This window comes from Bufo gargarizans, chromosome 4 (assembly GCF_014858855.1).
Source record: "Bufo gargarizans isolate SCDJY-AF-19 chromosome 4, ASM1485885v1, whole genome shotgun sequence".
Lineage (NCBI taxonomy): Eukaryota > Metazoa > Chordata > Amphibia > Anura > Bufonidae > Bufo > Bufo gargarizans.
The window spans coordinates 403,695,387-403,717,479 of NC_058083.1; the positions used below are offsets into that span (position 1 = coordinate 403,695,387).

Consider the following 22,093-nt stretch of genomic DNA (forward strand, 5'->3'; position numbering starts at 1 on the left):
TAATCCAGTTCCTGGAAGGCAACCTCGGGCACTCCTGGCAAAAATACTTTGCTCTAGGGATAGAGACATGATTTTAAAAAGGGCAAGGGAGTGCCCTGGTATTTGCTATAACGGGAGCAAATTGTCCTTTTTCCCAGACTTCTCCAAGGATACAAAAAAAAAGATGCATGTTTTATGGCAGTTAAAAAATGACTACAGGGAAATATATTAAATATTCCTTTGTGTATCCAGAAAAATTGCGAATAATTTATAATGGCTCAATTCTCTTTTTTGATGCTCCCGCCCTAGTTACCGACTGGTTAGATCAGAATAATATCTGATCAGCCTTTTCTTTCTTCCTTCCTTTTTTTTTTTTGCCTGGCGGTGGTGGGAATTGTGGTGACGGGAGGAGTGGTCTGGGTGGAGAGATCTGCTGTTTGTTAACTGCGGATCAATGGAAACTCAGGGTGGGGGGTGGGGCTTAGGTTGTGGTGTGGGTGAGTTGTGATGTGCCTCTTGGGTTTTGGGGGGGAGGTTAAGGGGATTGAAGACTTTTCTCCTGTGGGCTGCCTTTAGCCGATTTAATGTCTGTAAGAATTGTAACTTGGAATGTACGGGTGCTTGGCAATAAAGTGAGGAGACAAGCTGCCTTTGATTTAGTTAATTAACATTTGCCAGCTATTGTATGTCTACAGAAGACTCACTTCACTGATGAGGCCCTCCTGCGGATCAATATAGCATGGGTATTGCAGGCATTTCACTCTACATTTATTAGCCACTCCAGAGGAGTGACAGTTCTTATATGCAAAAAGGTGCATTTTGTTTGTGAATTATCCTCTGTTGATAAACAGGGGAGATTTGTTTTTTTGTACGGGAAACTTTATGGAATGTCCTGTATTTTGGCTTTTGTTTATATCCCCCCTCGCTTTTCCTTTTGGTTACTTAGTCGTCTACTGACATACATGGAGCAGTGGCCGGAATGTCTTACTTTAGTTAATGGGGACTTTAATTGTGTCATGGATCCCAATATTGACAGGAGGGGGTGCCCCCTCTGAACTTACTTAGGGATCTCATCTGGCACAGTTTTGCCATGTATCTGGCTTTGTCGATGCCCGGGGGTTTCTGGGACGGGTGAGAAGAGTCTACTCGTGTGTTAGTAAAATTTAGAAATTGCATGTTCAGGATTGACCTGGCCTTAATAAATGAAAAATATCTAGGTGGTATAAAGCAGATGAGATATGAAGCCAGGTCGCTCTCGGATCATGTACCGTTATCTCTTGAGATTTCTATATATGACATGGAAAGGGTAAGACCCCCCTTTAGATTAAACCCTCACGGGTTATCTGTTTTGGACAACCATGAATTAATTGAAAAAGAGATGTCCTATAATGTTGGGCGCTAATATTCGAATTGCGAATATTAATCGCGAATATCGGCACTTCTAGAATTCGCTAATATTTGGAATATAGTGATATATATTTTCGTAATTTCGAATATTCTAGATTTTTTTTTTTATCAGTAACCTCTCTTCTTGCTTGTAGGCCAATGAGAAGGCTGCATTGTCTTTGTCTGAGCTTAGCAACATCCCTAGCAACCAATAGGAAAGTTTCCTACCCCTTACTATATAAGAAGCTCCCCAGGAGACATTTTCTACAGTTTTTTAAAGTTCTGAGAGAGACAGCAGTGTCATTGCTGTGCTCTCTGCTTTCCACACTACATTAGATAGTTAGACACTGCCTGTCCCCAAAAAAAAAGTTGCCACAAAAAAAAGCCTTTAGCATTGATTACAGCACGCATTCACTGTGGCATTGTTTCGATAAGCTTCTGCAGTGTCACAAGATTTATTTCCATCCAGTGTTGCATTCATTTTTCACCAAGATCTTGCATTGATGATGGTAGAGTCTGACTGCTGTGCAAAGCCTTCTCCAGCACATCCCAAAGATTCTCAATGGGTTTAAGGTTCCATTGTCTAGAACATCATTAGTTAAGATGGTAGACTTACCTCAACTGCTTTATGTTTTAAAGAATTCTCCTACATGGATTGAGGATAAGTTCTTTAAACTAATTGAAATAATCATTAATGATCTGTCTGGGGAAGAAAGCGGGTAAGGATAAAGTTGGAGTAGCTTATAAGCCTATGGAGGAGGGAGGGTTAAACCTTCCCTAATTCAAGGGTAACTTTGTAGCGGTGCAGCTATGGATATGCTGTGAATGGGAGAAAAGTACCTTGTGTAGGATGTTAGACAATCCCTATATGATCATATATTTACCTTGCTGGAATCAGGGCAATTGAGATATGTTGAACAAGAGTATAGAGTTCTTGGAAAGCTACTTAGTAGATCCTGGGCCACTGTTAGAGAATGGTTGGGGATAAAAGGATCTCTTTCCTTCACTCTCCTTTAGTATAATTACTTTCTACAGGACTTTTTTAAATTATGGGGGGGGATCAGTTTTGGGCAAACAATAACATTACTTATGTATCACAGGTGGTGAGGAATGGAGAGTTAATTCCATTCACATTGTTAGTTGAAAGGGGTAATTTAGGTTGGTTTAGGTATTGTCAGTTATACTCAACACTGTTTAGTACAAAAGAAAAATCACGGTTTGAAACCGTTTGAAATAGACACTTGCACAGTTTTTAATAATGTGTTGGGGAATCCAGGCCAGAAGGTCGTTTCCCAATTATTTAAATTATTAAGACTCTTCTTAAGGAGGTCTGCTCTCCTGGTCAAAGGGCATGGGGAGTTGACTGTCCGATAATTGTTTAAGATGAATGGAAAAATATACATGAGAATTTGAGATATGTACCGTATCCTATAATTTTAATCACATATTGGTACAGTTTAACATTGTTCACAGGTTATATATCACTCCTTTATGGTTGAATAAATGTAGTTTAAGGGAGAGTTCTAATTGTCCACGGTGTGATTATCCTGGTGCTGATTATCTACATATGTTTTGGTCCTGTTCAGAATCAAAAGAATATTGGGGCTCAATTTATAAGCTTATCACTCAAAAAATGAAGTTGCCGATTCCATTTACAGCACAGTGTCTGAAATAAAAATTAATGATTGTATCAGCGCTGTCTAGTGAGATCTTTTTCTCTGCGCACATCCGTGCACAGAGCCGCTGCTAGATACCTAAAGAGTCGGTTGCCACGATTCTCCAAGATAAGTAAATATTGCAAGACAAGAGTTGTGGTATCAGCGCAGGAATAAAGAAACACAGTGGGTAAAATGGAGTATCAGTAATCAGTACCTCTTATGACCGGGTGTGGGTTGGAGTTGTTCCAAAATGCTTTGATCTTGACAGTACAATATGAATAGCAAGTGTTCCTGCTCAACTTCAAAAATCGCGGGCGCCGCTCCGGCCGGCAGCTGGCGCGTGCACGAAGGAGCGTGGTGGTGAGGGAATCCGGAAAGCGTAGCGTGTGACGTCACAGCTAAGGTATGGGTGCTTCCAAGGACCAAAAGACCAATCCTACGCGTTTCGAAGTCAGCGGACTTCTTCGTCAGGGATAGTTGTTGCCATCAGTCCTGTGGAGTAAATAGAGTTCCGGTTCCCATGGTAACTGCTAAACAGTTTAGCACTGCAGATCTGGGTCTATATTTCAAGGAGCTGTAAGGAGTATTCCAATAATTCAAGGGTTCCATTTCCCTATCTACAGTGAGTCTGGTATTTGGACTGTTAGTGATATATGTTATTAAAAGGCAAAGAGTTCCATTTCTTGGTTTAAGCCCACTGGGGCCAAACTATTTAATCGGAAAATCCACTTACTCTCAGAGCGTGACATTTGTTTTATAAAGTCACCACCTCTGATGTTTAACCTTTTCAATACCCCCAAATATAGAGCCAGAAAAAGAGCCCCCATGGAATTCAGTGTAATGGCGGGACAAGGGATGTCCGTCATACTTTTTATATATATATTGTTTAGATGTTCACCCAATCTGATTTTTAATTCCCGTTTCGTTCTCCCTACGTAGAGTTTCTGACAAGGACATTTAATGAAGTATATCACCCCCCTCGTGCTGCAGGAGATATATTGGTTAATTTGGTAAGTGTGATGAGTGCTACCTATCTCTGTAATAGGATATTTAGTAGAACCGGATTTTATCCTCTTGCAGTTTTTACATAGTTTGCACGGGAAAAAAGCCTTTCTGTCTTATTTGGCAGTTTTTTGGGGGGAGGCTAGATGATTTACATGAGTGGGCTATCATATTAGCAAGGTTCAAAGCCTTCTTAAAGATGAATGTTGGGTGCTCCGGGATTTTTTCCCCTATCAATTTGTCCTGGCGTAACAATTCCCAGTGTTTTTTCACAATCTTTTTCAGGATATGGGATCCTTCACTATATGTTGAGAGGATAGGGATTTTAATAAGGGTATCGGGTGGGTCGGTCCCCTCACTCATATGTTTTATCTCTTTTTTCTCCTTTTTATCTCTGGCGTCCTGCAGGAGTGTATTTCGGTCAGTTTCTCTGATCTGTTCCACAGTTATTTTTAGGTTTTTACTATCGTACCCTTTTTCCAAAAATTTGTTGTTTAGCTCCCTAATTTTCTCCTCAAAGTGTGTGATCTCTGAACAATTTCGACGAATCCTGATATATTGGCTTCGAGGGATATTAGTCAGCCAGATGGGCAGGTGGCAGCTGTTCAATGGGATAAAGCTATTGCAGTCGGTCGGTTTGTGGTATGTTTTTGTTTGGATAGTTCCTTCTTTAATAAATATTTTTAAGCCTAAAAAGTTAATGTGTTCCCTACTATAGTGTGGCGTAAAACTCAAATAAAATTCATTTTTATTTAGATCATTTAAAAATTTCTCAAGTTCTGCTTCCCCATTTTTCCAAATAAAAACAATGTCGTAAATGAAGCGTTTTGAGAGGACCAGACCCGCACCAAGCTCGCCACAGGGGAAGATGGTTGACTCCTCCCATCGACCCATGTATAAATTTGTGAAACTTGGTGCGAATTAAAAATCAGATTGGGTGAACATCTAAACAATATATATAAAAAGTATGACGGACATCCCTTGTCCCGCCATTACACTGAATTCCATGGGGGCTCTTTTTCTGGCTCTATATTTGGGGGTATTGAAAAGGTTAAACCCAACATCAGAGGTGGTGACTTTATAAAACAAATGTCACGCTCTGAGAGTAAGTGGATTTTCCGATTAAATAGTTTGGCCCCAGTGGGCTTAAACCAAGAAATGGAACTCTTTGCCTTTTAATAACATATATCACTAACAGTCCAAATACCAGACTCACCGTAGATAGGGAAATGGAACCCTTGAATTATTGGAATACTCCTTACAGCTCCTTGAAATATAGACCCAGATCTGCAGTGCTAGACTGTTTAGCAGTTACCATGGGAACCGGAACTCTATTTACTCCACAGGACTGATGGCAACAACTATCCCTGACGAAGAAGTCCGCTGACTTCGAAACGCATAGGATTGGTCTTTTGGTCCTTGGAAGCACCCATACCTTAGCTGTGACATCACACGCTACACTTTCCGGATTCCCTCACCACCACGCTCCTTCGTGCACGCGCCAGCTGCCGGCCGGAGCGGCGCGCGCGATTTTTGAAGTTGAGCAAGAACACTTGCTATTCATATTGTACTGTCAAGATCAAAGCATTTTGGAACAACTCCAACCCACACCCGATCATAAGAGGTACTGATTACTGATACTCCATTTTACCCACTGTGTTTCTTTATTCCTGCGCTGATACCACAACTCTTGTCTTGCAGTGTCTGATATAGAATGATCTATCTAAGGTCAACTGCCCTATTTCTAAAAAGATATTGCTGACTAGAACAATGTTCTTGGCTAGATTATTGATTGTACAAGTGTGGTTTTCACCAAATATTCAAAACTTAACTAATTCCTGAATAAACCTGGTGAATAAGGTGAAAAGTTATGAAAGTATTCTATATAGGGAAATAAATATTGGGGAAAAATGGAGTAGGATTTGGTCATTATGGAAGTTTTAGAGAAATGATTTCTTCTTGTTTCTTCTTTTTTTTTTTTTTACATTCTGTTTAGATGGTATGCTTATCCTTCCCCCCAACCCGGGAAACCAGGACGCATCGCAAGGGAAAGGGAAGAGAGAAGTGGGGAAGGGGAAAAGAAGGGAAACAATGAAAAAAGGGGGTAAAGGTTTAATCCAATAATGATAATCTGTTTTTGATTAGCACAGATAGATGCACTTTATTGATTTATTGATACTATTCAAGGAAAATGTATGTAGATAAATTAAATTGTGTCCTTTAACTGACTAATCATGTATGTAAATTAGCTGTGCTTTTCAATAATAGAATGAAAAATAAAAAGGCAGACATGTAAACCTGAAATCTCATAACCATAGCACGTGAAACAACGCACATAACCTAGTGGGCTACAGAACCGAGCGGTGGTGACCCTGGCTTCGAATGTACAAGCTCGGCTCCATTATGCCACACTTTTGCTCTTTCTGTTGACTGCGGCCAGTATTTAAAAAGCACCTTTAGTTCTTATTAAGGCTTGTGGTTCTTAAAGGGGATGTATCACTTATATTTTTCCCAATAAAAAAAAAAAAAAGCTCTTGGTTGACACAGTCGTTTGACACTCACTGCCATGACACTGTGTCTTCCTGTTCAGCTGCATGTACAATATGCAGCTCAACAGGAAAACACGGGAGCTGATCCAGTCGGCATCTCAGCAAAAGAGCCCTGACCCAGAGGCAGGCACTCATGTGAGCACAGCCCAGATTGTGGAATCAGCGGCGCAATTAATGTTGAGACTATCTTACTTGTATAAATGCTAGATATACAGCTACTGAAATACAGTCTCATAATACACATTAGATAAAAATAAATAATCTTTAGATAATAATCATCTAAAACAATATAAATGCACAAACTGTCTGGCTACAATTTTTTAAACGTGTATAGTAAGCTTTATACAGAGATTCTCATTTGACAACTTCTCTTCGCACCTCCACAGATGTTGGCCTGCACTATATTTCTAGCTTTAATACCAGTCACCAATGAGTTACAGCTGCTGCAGTGTAATTCTGTTGTCCCATGGGTTTGAGGAGTGGCAGCTCTCATAGTAAAAGGGTTGTCTTAGGTGAATGTATTTCATGGTCATAGGGCTATAACAAGCTCATGCTATATGTATGGACACCTTTATGTACAATACAGCTGTTCTTTCTGTGCTATGCTTTTCATTTTATTGACTCTGCTATAAACCCCAGAGATTACTAGAAATTCTAGTAGGCTTTTACTGTGCAGTAATATACAAGACAGTCAGGTATAGAAGTAGACACTATGATAAATTGTAGGACTTGGCTCTGCATAGACTAACATGATCATTTCAAAGTCCAACTCTAACCATGCACACACAATTGAAAACCTTTAAAACTAACGTATGTTCTTTTGAGTTAATAATTATTAAGGATGGCAAAATTGTACTTCATGCATTAGAATGACTGTGCCACCATGACACCTCCTGTCCTATTAGGGCATCTGGACATTATGGCTGGGTCTCCTGCTCCGAAAGCCCCCAATTGACAGTCTCTCTGACAGACCAGTCCACTACATGGATGGCAATGAGAGGGTACTTTTGGCTTAGGTAGAGAAGCCTCCTTTTTTAAATGATTATGTCATTATGAGACAACCCCTTGAAATCGAATATGTCTTCAGAAAATGATTCATTGTTTAAAGGAAACCATGTTCTGACATATAAAACCAAATGCACCTTAATGCTTGTTTACCCTGAAAGTTCCCAGCGATCGATCCATAATCTTCTCAGGACTAACCTGTCCTATTTTATCGCCCTATAACACCTTCCCGCCTTTTATGCTAATTAACAGAAACGAGTCATATCTTACATGCTTAAACAGAGAAGAGTCATATTTTCTTCGACTCAAGCTCCTCAGCTCCGCCTAAGAAATGCCCCTACAGATAAAATCTCGCGTGAGCTTCCTTGCTTCGAGTCTTGGTAAGCACACCCCCTAACCGTCCCCTCTTTTGTTAGATTGATAGCCTGCAGTGTGGCCGAGATTGCATAAGTCTCGCGCATGTGTGGTGCGCTCCTTGGTAAGGCGTGATCCTGTCTCCGGCTGCTGCTGTTAGCCAGGTTTCAGCGGCGCACTGCGCATGCGCGAGACTTGTGCCATCCCGGCCGCGCTGCAGGCTGTCAATCTAACAAAAGAGGAGACGGTTAGGGGGCGTGCTTACCTAGACCCGAAGCAAGGAAGCCTCGTTTGCATACGACCTACGGGGGAATAAAAGTTGTTTTACAGCGATCATGCGCCTCAGACATCTTACACAAAAACATCATTAGAAGCCGGATGTTAACAGCTTTAAGGTACTGCTGGCGGTTTATGATCCATTTAGGTGCTGACAGGTTCCCTCTAAATCAAGTTTTTATGCATGTATTTTTAAGAATTTTTATTTCCAGGTCACTATCTATATTTAAGAAACATCATGTTCTGGCACTTTCTGTGCTGTAGACATCACTTTTCAGTAGTCATCTCATTATCATCTAAAGCAGAATTACATAGAAAATTAACACCTACGTATAAATAACACAGGATCCACCATTCACAATAGGTGGTGGTCACAGCTTATCTACCCCCTCCCTGTACAGTGACTTCTACTCAAATAACAGAGCATGCCTAGAAAACTTTCTCATATAAGTCAATGAGGTCCTTCCTGAGTCTATGGCTCATGGTGACTGCTGTAAAGCATATCTCAAAATGCTGTTAACAACAGCTCGAGCAAGATGGCTAACCTAATAATCATGTACAGAAAATACAATAAAATATCTGCAAGCAATTTGGTTTTAATTAGTAAGAACTTATACTTGACGAATACCCTTTAAATTTAAGTGTTTTAGTTTAATTAAATATAGGAATCTTTTCACTTTTCAAAAAGATTCATATCAACTACAGAGAATGTGAAACTGTGCATTTTGTTAATATCAGATAGAATGAAATGGGAATAAAATCATATAAAATACAGACATCGTAAGTCAGAATTAATAACTTACGCTTATCTAGGTTTCAGAGAAACCTCTACCTTAATTATAACATTCCTGAAAGATGTAAATGCTTGGATTTGGTGGAAAGGAGGGCATGCCAGTAAATTTATTACATTCACTCAGGTTTCTCATCTCCTGTAACAAGTACTTAGAACAGCTCTTGTTTCTAAATATGTTTGAAGAGGTGTAGCTGACTGGAATATTTAACACTTGCTGGCCATAAGCCAGGAAAATGCCATAGAGACCATTGTATTCCGTTGTGTCTCCACTCAGCAGACAGTGCACAGTGGACATATCGGTACCGAAATCTGAAATTTCACTTAGAGCAGTTTCACCCAGAAACGTGTAGAATATCAGATATAAGAAAAGCACAACCTTCTACTTTTTATATGTGTAGTAGGCATTTATTTAATGAATATGCCATATGTTTTGTAGAGTTCTTTTTAGCTGTAATGTTATAGACCTAAAGATTTGAGGTTCTTATATGTAACTCCTTTCTTAGCGGAGCCAAGCAAATATTAATATAACAGTAATTTGGCAAAGTATTTCCACACTAGTAACACTGTTGTTAACTGATTTATAGAAAAGTTCAAACATTTTGGCAGCTCTTTTTGCAGCTGCCAGATAACGCATCAGTAAAAACCTTGGGATACTGGCCTATTGTTTTTTTCATAAGAGGTCTTGACGTTGAGGTCTGCCCTGTGGTTGCATTGTGAGAAAGTGTTGCACCCGTATTTCTAGAAGTCATCTAGAGAAGTGTGAAGAGAATTGCTTTAAGGAGACATTCAACCTTGAAACCTGTAAGAACTGTGAAAGAACTGCCAGTCCATGCATGAGAACTGTAAGTGATGTGCTTGAACTTGATATTTCAGTAAAGAACTGTTCTACTGTAAAATTGCACCCCAGAACCAGAGTGTGCCCTGAAGGGAAGAGTGCTCTTCCCACCACTGCACGGCCCAGGAGAGGATCATCTGCTCTCCTCTCCTGGGCTCACAGCAGAAGCATGCATGTTGTCAATGAGGGAAATAAGCTGCCAGACAAGTCTGGACAAATATTATTTTTAAGTTGAAGTCTGACATTGCCAATCCTTCTTTCCCCCAACATTTGATGTCAGGAGAACTCCAAAGACATTAGAAGATTGGTCGCTCTTGCCAAAATTGGCAGATACAATAAAATGTATGAAATATGCATTCCCCTTGTCAATATAAACTGTGACACTGTCCATTTTATGAAGTTGTCAATTACTACAGACATTTCCAGTAGGAATAACAGAGAATTGACACACTGCAAAAAAGCTTAAGAAAGGATATTTCTTGATAGGAGAAGACTGCCAGACCATGCCACAGACTGGCTGAATTTGTACTGATCCGTCATTTGCGACTGCTCAGAGGTAAGTTATTAAAGTCTAATAATAGGGCTTTATTGATTTTTTTTTCCATATATTTTATAGATGCAAAGGCATATTGCTTGAGCTGCTTGCAAATCTTATCGTTCTTCAGAGCATATTAATATTTTTTAGAAATAGTGTAAATGCCACTGACTTGTTGTTGCATTGATGTTCCTTTGCAAAATCAGCCGCTTGTAGAGAATATATAGCTGTAACCTTTAAACTGATTGGATTAAAACAACCGCATGGAGAAAAAAAAAACACATCATAAACCATTTGCATTTATTTCTCACCTACTAGGTATCCTGCTTCCAACTAAAGTGAAAACAGCCATTATAAACACTAGTCTTCTATTCCCCTGTCTGAGATGCAGACACTGCAGTCAGGTGTCTGTCTTGGTGGCAAAAGACTTTAGAAGACAAATTTATGTTGCTCTGGAGTCGGTATGTTCCTAATCTAACCATGGTGAGGGCTTGATACAACTAGTGAATGCTAGGCAGTAGGCACAGATAATTCCACACATTAGTTAGATGATGTCTTGATGTGACAACCATAAGGTATATGGGCAGTCTAGTGGATTGCATGTAAAGGCAGCCCGATGAGGAGCCATAATGAGCTCTGATAACAATTTGATCACAGCTCACTTGAAGAACCTTCAAATCTGCTGATGGATACTGTAACGGATCTCCTGGCACCCCGACTGGGTACCTCCATTGATGGATGCTCCTAGCGCTTCCCGAGGACTCCAAGCACTCCGCTCTACACCAAAACCACCACAGGAACAAGAACCGCTCTTACAAGAGCTAGTAGTTATAGCCAGGGGAGTATAGCAAATCTTCAGCGTATAGCAATCCCCAGTGTCGATCAGTTACCCAAACACCAGCCTCAACATGATGAAGGGTAAAACAGGAACTCTTTATTGAACACACAAGCATTCACTTATATACACATTTTCCCACAAGGGTACCACCCCCGTGGACCTGGTTGGGAACTGAGGACATAACATAGCAGCCAATCCTTTACAGTTTTACAGTTTAAACACAAAAACTATACATTCAACAAACACAATGGCATTGCCTGTGATGCAATTACCAAACACAATGGCATTGCCTGTGATGCACTCAATAATAGACTAGGCATTGTCTTTGACGCAATCAACAAAATACAATTACCAAAACACAATGGGCTCTGCCTGTGATACAATTACCAAACATAATGGGCTAACTTAATCACTCACAGGCAGAAAACACACATTTTTCCCCAAAACACAGAAAACACCTCAAAACCCCACATATCCCCATAATCTGATCTGGGTGAACAACATATCCAAAAATCACCCAGATCTGAGCAGGGGTTCCCGAATTCCATGGAAGTCACATTTGGCCGGCCGCAAGAATGGCTTTCCTGCCCAAAACAGTTACACAGATTTAGGCTGGGCGGCCGGTCTGTCTTCTCCTTCAAAGTTAGTATATGGGCCATAATCCTGAGGCAAGAGGCTGGCAAACAGGCCCCTCCAAAACCCAGTGGTGAGGTTATTTTTGCCACAGATACCAAGGGGGGTACTGCAAAACGGCTGATCAGCAGGAATGCAGGGTGTAAGATGAGATTTTAGCCTATCCTGATAATGGGCCATCAATACTAAAATCATAGACAACCTCTTTACAGGCTCATGAACACAGTGGTTGCTGTTTTGCAGTCTGCAACCAGCAAAAAAATCCTATACTGCAAAATGGACAAGAATAGGACATGTTATATAATTTGCGGAATGGCAGCACGGATACTGACATCACACGGATGACATCCCTGTGCTGCCACATTTTTTATAGCCTCATAAAAATTCATTGGTCTGCGTGCGATCCGCTAAAAATGTGATTTGGACACAGACTCAATAAAAGATTGTGTGCATGAGGCCTAAAGGCCCCTTTGCACTGAAGAATTTAGCTGACTATTGTCGGGAAGTAAGCGTTCCTTCCCAGCAATCACCTGCTCATCAGTGGAGGAGATTGCTATATTTGCAAGCAGAGATCTCCTCCACAGTATAGGAAGGAGTGATCACTAATGCCATCACTGGTCGCCATACAGAATCATTGTTTCACGGCATCAGAGGCTGTTTAGACGGCACGATCTGCTGCATGCAAACAATGATTTAGGTGACTGCATGAAAGATGTGATTACCCGGTGAACGAGCATGGTGGTTTTTGGAAATTGAATTTAATTATTATGTTTGATCTACCTGTATATGACAGTATTATGTGGGCTCTAAGGGGGTTTGTATGATTAGTGCACATCATCTGAAGGCACTTGTGGGATTATATAGACTGTGTATAGAAGCATTATCTTGACAGTTTATGGTGCTATTATATAGGCTGTATATGGCAGTATTATCTTGTCACAATATGTTGGTATTATGTGGGCTGAAATTGTAGAGATGAGATAATGTAGCTCGACATGCTACAAAATTACATTTTAATCTGCGATCTGATTATTGTCAAGCATCCCTTCTAACAAATTTGGTTCCTCCAAAGCAAAGAACCCCTTTAATTACCTGTTGCCAATGGTTAGCTGTGGAGTTCCTTCAATGGGAAACCCACTTGGTGTATATATTTTGACATGTAGTCGAAGATAGTCCCTAAGGAGTAAAGAAAAAAAAACGGGGCATCACATCTAGTAAGACTCAATGATCATGTTCTTAGGTGCAAGCTTAGTGAATTAATCACCATGAAAATGCAGTGCAATATGGGATAGAGCAGGAGGAGCTGCGCAGACTGATATATAGTTTTGTAGAAAAAGATTATTTTTTAAAATCTCTGCTAATTTTGAGATCAGTAGTCATGCGGCCTTCTCTGAATGAATGTGCGTACAGACATAGCTGTCAGCCACTGACCACCAACTACTGAGCTCAGAATAGGCAGACATTTCGATAAATAAATTACACAATATACAGAATTTTTCCCACAAAACTATATATAAAGCAACCCCGCACCAGTTCTATAACATGCTATCTGCAGATTGTAGTGCATTTTCAATGTGACAGGACCTCTTTAACACATAGAGGACCCACACTGTACATGTACGGCGCTGGTGGCCGTGACGTAAGGACCAGCGCCGTATATGTACTGCGGGCTGATCGGGCGGGTGCAGGAGCCTTAAGGGTTTGTTAACCTAAAGGGTTAACAAAGTTTGTAAAATCCGTTAAATACCTTGAGGGGTGTAGTTTCTAAAATGGGGCAATTTTGGGGTGGTTTCTATTATGTAAGCCCAACAGTGACTTCATAACTGAACTGGTCCTTAAAAAAGTGGGTTTTGGAAATGTTCTAAAAAAATTTAAGATTTACTTCTAAGCCTTCTAACGTCCCCAAAAAATAAAATGGCATTTACAAAATGATCCAAACATAAAGTAGACATATGGGAAATGTAAAGTAATAACTATTATATTAGGTATTACTATCTGTTTTAAAAGCAGAGAAATTGAAATTTGGAAAGTTGCAAATTTTTTAAAATTTTGGGTAAATTTTGGGGGATTTTTTTATAAATAAAAATGAAAAATATAAGAAAAACGGTAGGCACTCCTCTTACTTTGCATGCAGCACTAATCATTTATTAAACAACAGACAGATGTAAATAAATAAAAAACAAAAATATGGTAAAAAAATATAGATACCAATTAATCAATTTATGTCCATCTATAGACATGATCCTGTCGAAAATTAATGTACAGACATTATCCTATTATGAGTTATTAATCCATTAAGGTGAGGAAATATTGTACATAATTATTAATCAAATGGTAAAGTCAAGCTTAAAATCAATCAATCAGATCAAATAATGTTTAGTATCCAACAGTAATCATGCTAATCATTAAAGGGGTTCTGCAGTTTGTTTAAACTGACGATCTATCCTCTGGATTGATCATCAGCATCTGATCGGCGGGGGTCCGACACCCGGGACCCCCGCCAATCAGCTGTTTTAGAAGGCAGCGGCGCTCCAGCAGCACCACGGCCTTCTCACTGTTTACCGCAGGCCCAGTGACGTCACGACTAGTATCAACTGGCCTGGGCGCGGCTAAGCCCCATTCATCATGTATGAGCACGGCATCTGAGGGGTACAATAACAGGGTCCAGTGCAATTGCTGCTCCCTGTCATTGCACCCACTACTTACAAAGAAATGCGCTTTTTGACAAAGTAATTTGTCACGAAGCGGGGGTTTTATGTAAAATTCGGCAGACGAATAGAATTTTACAAAACTTTGCTCATCTCTAGTCATGACCAGATCTGCTACTCTTTCCTCTTGTTCAGTTACCTCTGCATTATGTAACTAAACCGGAAAAAAAGAGGAGCACAACATCAGAGAAAGAGCCTACAGCCAGTCCGGTGGTGGCGTGATCCCAGTCAGGATCATGGACTTGGCAGAGCAACCGAAGGGTGAGTACTACTCAAAGTGTGTTCTGTCCACAGCTTAGCTAGAAGACACTTTTTAAGTACAGGCTCAATGAACCCCTTTAAAGCAGATCTCCAGTCTATTAACTGTAAACGCAGAATCCTACACTATCCAAAAACTAAAGAGCAATGTAGTCATTGGCTAATTCTATGCAGCTCGGGGCATTATTGTTCTGGTAGTGCATTCCACCAATACTGAGCTACAGTTTAATACTGTTTATACAGCATGCCCATTAGTTAACAAAAAATTGACTAATGTGCCCATTAAACACACATTGAAGGTCGAATCTAAGGGTTCAAGCTGCACAAACTTTCTAGGAATGAATGAGGAAATCCCTAATATTTTGCTTGCCAGCGAAAAACGTATTTAATCACAGTCTGTTTGTTTCGTAGAAATCAAAAGGCGTCAACAGATTTGTATCACACAATGTACACAGTGAATATTGATGCAAGTTTCTCTAGGGAAGAGATCTCTACAGACTTCCTTGTTGACTTTGTTTTGATGAAGAGGTGGCTCAGCTCAACTGCTACAGACAGAAAGTAGAGCTAGTTTTTTTTTTTCTTGTCACTGTTTGTACATGCTCTGCAGAGCACATAAATTATATTATAACCACCTGCCATGAAATGATCAAATTACGAAGTCTTCTGCAGCAGATCAGATGATGTCAGAACATCTTGAGGCTGTTTGTTGACTTCAGAGAAGCATATTAGCTCACCGGGATGATAACTCTTTGTTATCAATCAAAAAATGTTGGCTGGAGCCAAGACTGCACCTGCACATGAAAAGAAAGGAAGGTGCTCTCATAATCACCCTGGCCATTAAAGAATATGTATCTGACTTCAGTCAAAGATGTTATCTCAGCCAATTAACAATATGAAGAACGTTGGTAAAAATAGTTAAATACAGTCAATCTGTTCATGGGCTTCTACTCATTTCAACAGGTTGACATGTTAAATGGTATATATATATAGTACATGGCAATAGTATACATAACTGAGATCCACAAAATTGTTTGTTGTGTTTTTATCTCCCTTCATTCCCATGTGGATAAAGGCAATGAGCAATGGTAATTTTGGCAATGCCCCAAAATAAAGAGCTGTCTGCTGGAATATATAGTTTAGTAGGCTAGCAGACTTGTCCTCCATAATTATATATGTGAATGTCCGTGTCTTTACAGCAGCTTAAAAAACAGTTTTCATTTTTGCTTTAGGGTACTTTCACACTTGCGTTGTTTGATTCCGGCAGGCAGTTCCATTGCCTGAACTGACTGCCTGATCAGGCGAACTGAATGCAAACGGATGTCATTTTTTCTGACTGATCAGGCATTTTTCTGACTGATCAGGATCCTGATCAGTCAGAAAAATGCCTGATCAGTCAGAAAAATGCATTGCAATACCGGATCCGTTTTTCCGGTGTCATCAGGCAAAACGGATCCGTTTTTTTTTTTTTTTTTCATTTTTAAAGGTCTGCGCATGCGCAGACCGGAAGGACGGATCCGGCATTCTGGTATTTTGAATGCCGGATCCGGCACTAATACATTCCTATGGAAAAAAATGCCGGATCCGGCATTCAGGCAAGTCTTCAGTTTTTTTCGCCGGAGATAAAACCGTAGCATGCTACGGTTTTCTCTTTTGCCTGATCAGTCAAAATGACTGAACTGAAGACATCCTGATGCAAACTGAACGGATTACTCTCCATTCAGAATGCATGGGGATATGACTGATCAGTTCTTTTCCGGTATAGAGCCCCTGTGACGGAACTCTATGCCGGAAAAGAAAAACGCAAGTGTGAAAGTACCCTTACTTATTAGGACATTGGATCATGTCTATGGGTGTGCCTGAAGGGTAGCAGATGAAGAAAATCTGGTGTCTAAGGGGCCCAATACATTAGTATTGTAAATGACACATTAGGTGGGGGGTTCTTGGTAGGGATTTTGATCAGGAGGTTCAAGCTACACCTCTGACTGAAGCAATTTTTTCATATTAGCAAGAACCATAAATGATGATACCTGGAGATATTTTATGGAGGACATGAACTGATATAGTAATGCGTGTTGCACATATGCATTTGCCGATCTGGCAGGCTGTTGCGGGGGGCGCTACTGAAATGCCTTCCAACCCAATTAACTATAATGGGGTTTGGCAGTGATCCGGGCGCGATCCAGCAAATATGCTGAGAATCGACCGGACAAATACCGCTGCATACAGCGTTTTTTGTCCGGACGATTCCCTGCAGGAACAGAACAGCCTGCCGGAAGTGTGAAACAGGCCTAACCTATGTTTTTTTGCCGGAAAAATAAATGCGCTAAAGATATATTTTACGTTAATGTAAGCCAACAATGAGATAATATTGTTATTACATTTTTATTATAATAACCTTCTTTGAACTGTGGATCAATAAAGCAGCTTTAGCAGAATGTGCTGTTCTCCGTGTAGTACCACACCCTTTTGGAGTGCTTTTAAATGTTCTCTAGTACATAAAGGAGAACATTTCTCAGCCATTACTTTCAGTCCCCTCAAAAGACCAGCTTTAATGTTTATTTACTTTGTGGGTAATTATAGGACAATGGTTTCCTTAAGCATCTACATTCAAATAACTTAAAGGTACGTTTGAATGAATTTTTAAAGGTACGTTAAAGTTGTCCTACAGGCTGAATGATGTGTCTGATCAATGGGTGTCTGACGGCTGGGACGCATCTTGAGAACAGGGGTACGGCGTCCGTGTCCCCTGCCTGAATGAATCAGTGGTCAAGCCTGCTCACTACTAGTGATAAGCAAAGTTCTTAAAAATTCAATTTGGCTGCTTCGCCAAATTTTACCCAAAAAATTAGCTTTGTGACTAATTACTTTATCATGAAGCACATATCTTTTGTAAGTAGTGGGTGCAATGACAGGGAGCGGCAATTGCACTGCCCCCAGTCATTGTACCCCTCAGATGTCGCGTTCATAGCTGATTGCGGCATCTGAAAGCAATAACACAGTGTCAAATTAAAAAATAAAATCTTATCTTCATCCATTAGATCTCGAAGAGCCGGCCGCCGCTATCTTGATTAAAGATATAAAACGAAATCTTGCGCAGCCCATGATGACGTCATCACATCGGCCATCGTGGTGATGTCATTTGTCACAGTGCACAGGGTTTTGCGCGGGATCTTCAATCAAGATGGTGGCGGCCGGCTCTTCACGCTTAAATGGATGAGGTAAATATGATTTTTTTTTACCCCATTTCCGGTACAATTGATTCGTTACCCTGAAGAATAAGAAAATTTGGCTTCGCGGCATATCAAATTTTCCCTGAAATTTGGATCGAATTCCACTTTGAGGAGTTTGATTCACTCAAGTCTGCTCACTACCACCTGAGTCTATGGCATTTCCAAAGACAACCACTATACTTGACCGTCTTCGGCAATCGGAAAAACATTGAATGCAGTGTCATTGCACCTGCTTGACTGCTGCTCCAAACAGAGGCGTCCCAGTGGTCAAACCTCTACTGATCAGCCAGGATCTATAATGTGGAATTTGTGGATGGGGGATAAATTGTCATTCTAAACATAGAATTTTGATAGTGGACATTATGGATGAGTGAATCAACTTCGGATGAAACATCTGAAATCGATTTGCATACGACTTGGAACCGAACCCGAGTTCTGGAAATGTTTTTTTTTACAGTCTAAATCTATTTCTGAAGTTATTATGCAAAGTCTCGCAAGAGCAATAACTTCGGCTCATCGGAGCTAATACATTCTAATACTATATGGAGCAATCGCTCCGTACAGTATTGAAATTAAGCTTTCTGCAAATCTACTTCGGATTTTTCATCCGAAGTCGATTCGCTCATCACTAGTGGACATGTGACTTACTAACAGAGCTCAATGGTCTGAATTTACACTAACACTGTAGTAATCAATGAATACTTTGCCCCATCGACCAATTCTATAAAAAAAAAAACTGATTGCCGTGAGGCATTTGTGAGAGCTCATTCAACTGACAGATCACTAGATGTGTTTATATATGTCACATTCATAACCGTCAGATATGCACAAAGGTATCCCATCAATATATAAATTGTGGGATGTATGTGGGTATGAAACAATTCTCCCTATCAATTTTCATCATAGGTACCATAAAAAATCTCATTATAATTTTTCCAACCTATGGACAACTTCAATATCCAGTCTATGATACCATTTAAAATAATACCAAAACTTAGTGTTGATTCATTTAGTCAAATATCTATGTAGTGTTTGGAGCTTCATTCTTCTGATACAGAGCTCCAGTTCTCCAACTTCACAGAGCCTTAAAGCGGAATGATAAAATTCTTGTAGCCACCACTAGGAGGTGTTTCCCACATTCCATAAAATACCTGTTATTGGAAACCTCCAAAGCACCCCTAGTGGTGATTTCTAGTAGACATTACCATTTAACTTTTTGACTATGTAAAGGGATGCAACCGTGTATCAGAAAAATGGAGATACAATCTCTGTAAAGTTATATATGAGGTGTACTTTCTGTTTAAAGGGGTTGTCTAGTTAAGAATAAAAATAAATAAATAAATAAATAAATAAATATACAGGCATAATGGCATAAAAAAAGTAATACAGTACCTTACCATTCTGCCTCTTTCCAGGACTTCCTGGTCCCATTTGGCACAGAATGTGACTGGTCTACCACTCACTTGCTGAGACGAGTCACCTCTGTGGCCAGTAGATGGCTGAGCAGTCACATTTCCTGTGTTGAGGGGACCAGGAAGTAGACACCGTTGGCTAGTACTGGAATTGTTGGATTAGGGGATCGGTGAGGTATAATTTTATTTTTTTCATTTTTAAAGCCATTCTGCCCCTTTAAGAAATTTCCTGGCCAGACAGCGCTTTTACCCAGTTAGAGAAAAATAAATCTGGTTTTGTTAAACTATTTTTTAAATCTTTCATTAATTTCCATGACAGAAACCTTTCCTTATTTAGTTAGTAGGTTTTACAATTTTAGATCCAACCGACCGGTTTTATGTATTTTCCATGTGTCCTTTAGAGAATGCCAATTACTATTACATTTCATGCTATAAGGACATAGCCTATTTCAAATTTTGAAAAGCGCGTTGGTAAGTCCACTTCCACACTTTTTTTGTATAGAGCTTGGCTTCGCTACTCAGCAGACTTTCCCATAGACAATGAATGTAACTCCATCCATATTAGAAATGCATAAGCCCTTCCTATACTATTCACCTTCTCGAGGACTACTAAAGGGTAGTTCACTCCAAGGTGGAATTTCCCCACTTGACTCTTGAATGCATATTGTTCTTTTTTCTTTCGACCATAATAGGTCATGCTATTTAGCATTTCTAAACCCTTACCTTTGCATATGTATATGTAACTACTTGTGCTAGAAGCTAAGGCCAGTGTGGGAAAGTACCACTGAAAACCTCTTCAAAGCTCTTCAGAGCTATAAAAGAGAGCCGAGCGTTCAACAGTCACCCAGAAACTCACTAAAACCCTATTCATCACATTGAGCTGAAATGCTACATTTTACCTACATGTAATCCCCACTTTATAAAGTACTGTTATAGTGTGTTACACTTTGCATTGCACTGAATTATGAATCATGTTCTCCTTTAGAGGCTATATACCACTTTTGCAACCTTTTTATTTTGCTCAACTTCATTCTTAAAAGGGATTTCCTACATTCAATGGCTCCATTCCCGGTTAGGCTAGTTTCACACTAGTGCTAAAATGTTCCTCCAGGCTGTTCCAGCAAAGGAACAGCCTGCCGGAGTTCATTGCATCCAGCATAGCCAGAAACTGCCGGAACACCGCCAGACCCCATTAGCTATAATGGCTATTAGTTCTGAGATTCGCCCGGACAAATACTGCTGCAAGCAACATTTTTGTTCAATCCTGCCGTTTGCTATTAGATAAGCTCTAGTCCTTTTTTAAATACATATGGGGCCATTTATCAAACTGGTGTAAAGTAGAACTGGCTTAATTGCCCATAGCAACTAATCAGATTCCACCTTTCATTTTCTGAAGGAGCTGTTCAAAATGAAAGGTTGGTTGGTATGGACAACTAAGCCTGTTCTACTTTATACCAGTTTGATAAATCTCCCCCAATTGTATCTGGCATTACTACCTTTAGGGCATTCCATAGTTTTACTACTCTAACTGTAAATAATCCTTTCCTGTATTAATACTTATGTCACCTTTCCTTCACATGTAATAAATATCCTCTGGTCTATTGTAAAGTTCTTGGAACAAATAGATCCTGTGCCAGGTCTTTGTATTCACCACACATGTATTGATCACTGCATGTTTTTCCAAGCTGAACAAGCCCAACTTTTTTTTAAGCCCCTCATAAGACAGGCCTTCCATCCCATTTATTAACCTGGTCACCTATCTCTGAACTCTATATACTTTATAGTATATAGAGCCCAAAACTGAATTTCAAATTCAATATGTGGCCTTACTATGCATTTATAAAGGGGTAATATTACATTTGGCTCATGGGTTTTTATCTCTCTTTTTATAAACACTAAAATCATATTTGCTTTTGCAGCTGCTGCCTGACATTGAGTGCTGCTGCTTAGCTTATGGCTGTATATCACCAACAGATTATCTGACCAATTTCTGCCCAATCTAACCAGTAGTTGGTGTGTATAACAAAAGATCTGTGTGTGTAAAGGGCCATCTGACCAATGAATGGTCAGAAAATCTGTCAGATAAGCCGTTGGTGTAAGTAATATAGCCCTTACTTGCCACCAGACTCTCCGTGTCCTTTTCTTCTTCTGCTGTCCACTTCCTACTGCCAGCTTCACAGACAGGAAATGGCTGGAGATTTCCTCTCAGTCGCATACAGGCTGCAAAATGTTCTTCACCGGAAAATTCCTTCAGTTTAACCTATGTAATCATTCTGTGTTTACAGCTCTCATGCATACTAATGTGTCTAGACGGTTAGGGATAAAAACAACAACCTGTGTGTAGTGTGATCCTGCCTTTGTTGCTCTCCTCGTTTGCACCCTGTTTTACTGTCTTTAGGTTAAAGGGGTTGTGTAATTTCAGCAAATAGCATGTATTATGTAGAGAAAGTTAATACAAGCCACTTAGGCTACTTTCACACTGGCGTTTTGGCTTTCGGTTTGTGAGATACGTTCAGGGCTCAAAACGGATCAGTTTTGCCCTAATGCATTCTGAATGGAAAAGGATCCGCTCAGAACGCATCAGTTTGCCTGCGTTTCATCTCCATTCCGCTTTGGAGGCGGACACCAAAACGCTGCCTGCA

The 22,093-nt window shown here is 40.0% G+C and overlaps 1 protein-coding gene across 4 annotated transcripts in view; it reads right to left on the reverse strand.

The window, feature by feature from the left end:
• The window catches only part of PLEKHG1 (pleckstrin homology and RhoGEF domain containing G1), a 301,195-nt gene that overhangs the window by 154,050 nt on the left and 125,052 nt on the right, over nt 1-22,093 (reverse strand). For 2 of the 4 annotated variants that reach the window (XM_044290717.1, XM_044290716.1), the window contains one exon: nt 12,936-13,019. The exons of the other annotated variants lie outside the window; for them this stretch is intronic. The gene's annotated coding sequence lies outside the window, so the exon portion shown is untranslated. The remainder of the gene's footprint in view (nt 1-12,935; nt 13,020-22,093) is intronic. 4 annotated transcript variants of the gene reach the window in all.